Source organism: Sinocyclocheilus grahami, unplaced genomic scaffold (genome assembly GCF_001515645.1).
Source record: "Sinocyclocheilus grahami isolate Dianchi unplaced genomic scaffold, SAMN03320097.WGS_v1.1 scaffold74.1, whole genome shotgun sequence".
In the NCBI taxonomy this organism is placed as follows: domain Eukaryota; kingdom Metazoa; phylum Chordata; class Actinopteri; order Cypriniformes; family Cyprinidae; genus Sinocyclocheilus; species Sinocyclocheilus grahami.
In genome coordinates, this window is record NW_015505253.1 from 654378 (window position 1) to 655467 (window position 1090).

The 1090-nt window shown below is 37.2% G+C and overlaps 1 long non-coding RNA gene across 1 annotated transcript in view; it reads left to right on the top strand.

Moving 5' to 3' along the window:
* Positions 1–1090, top strand: part of LOC107585724 (uncharacterized) — a 22389-nt gene that overhangs the window by 17923 nt on the left and 3376 nt on the right. The gene's annotated exons all lie outside the window — the stretch shown is intronic.

The following is a 1090-nucleotide window of genomic DNA, read 5'->3' on the forward strand; positions in this document are numbered from 1 at the left end:
GAAGGATCATGTGACACTGAAGACTGGAGTAATGATGCTGAAAGTCCAGCTTTGCATCACAGGAATTAATTATATTTTAATATATATTAAAATAGTAAATAGTTGTTTTAGATTACAATAGTATTTTATAATATTGCTGCTTTTACAGATTTTTTTATCAAATACATGCAGCCTTGATAAGCATAAATTCTTTCAAAAACATTTTAAAACTCTTAGCGATCACAAACTTTTACAAATTATATTGTATTAGATTATATTATAAATTCTAAATTAATCAAAAAGAAATATCCTGATATGCACTGTGGTGTTGGTTCACCTGGTTTGGTGATAGAGGTATATGGAGAACAGAATTGTGGGAAGGGGCCTCCTGACTCCATTGTCTGGCCTGTTCCATCTTCCTCCTTAGTCGCCACTGAAACAGGATGTCATCTTCACGGCGGACACCTGACCTCTCTAAACCAACCGCAGGTGGAGGAAAAGACATTCCCTCACACAGACTGGGCTCTACAATCACTTAAAGATACAGAAACAAAAAAAATGCTCTAATGCACTTTTATTGCACTAATATAAATACCTAGCACACCAAAATGACATTTATATCAGTTTCTGTTTGTTTTTAGTTAACAGAGTGTTTACACAACCATTTCTGCTTTTCACTGCATTTGTGGTTCGAGGTGTGGGTGCTTTTTAATCTGATAAGGGTGTGTTTTTAAAATCGGAGACACAAACATGTTCAGGAAGAGATAAATAGTGTGTGTATGCGGCAGGTTACTAGATGATGTACACTAAATGTGTACATTCATTTCTGTGTTACAGCTGTTACTTACTGTTGGTTGAGCCCATTAAGGTGGACACGAGTGGTCTCCGGACCGGCTCATCAGTGCTTACGGGGGAGGAGAAATCAGAGCAGCCCAGACCCTCAGAGCTGATAGGCACGGAGTCACTGCTGAGCGAATGCTCACTGAAAACACATAAAAATTATCTGCAATATGCAGTCATAATGCAATCACAAACCATGAAGTTAAAGAAAATTCATCAACACCTAGGAATCTTTATTAAACACTCAGGATTTTAACCCTGTTATAAAGTG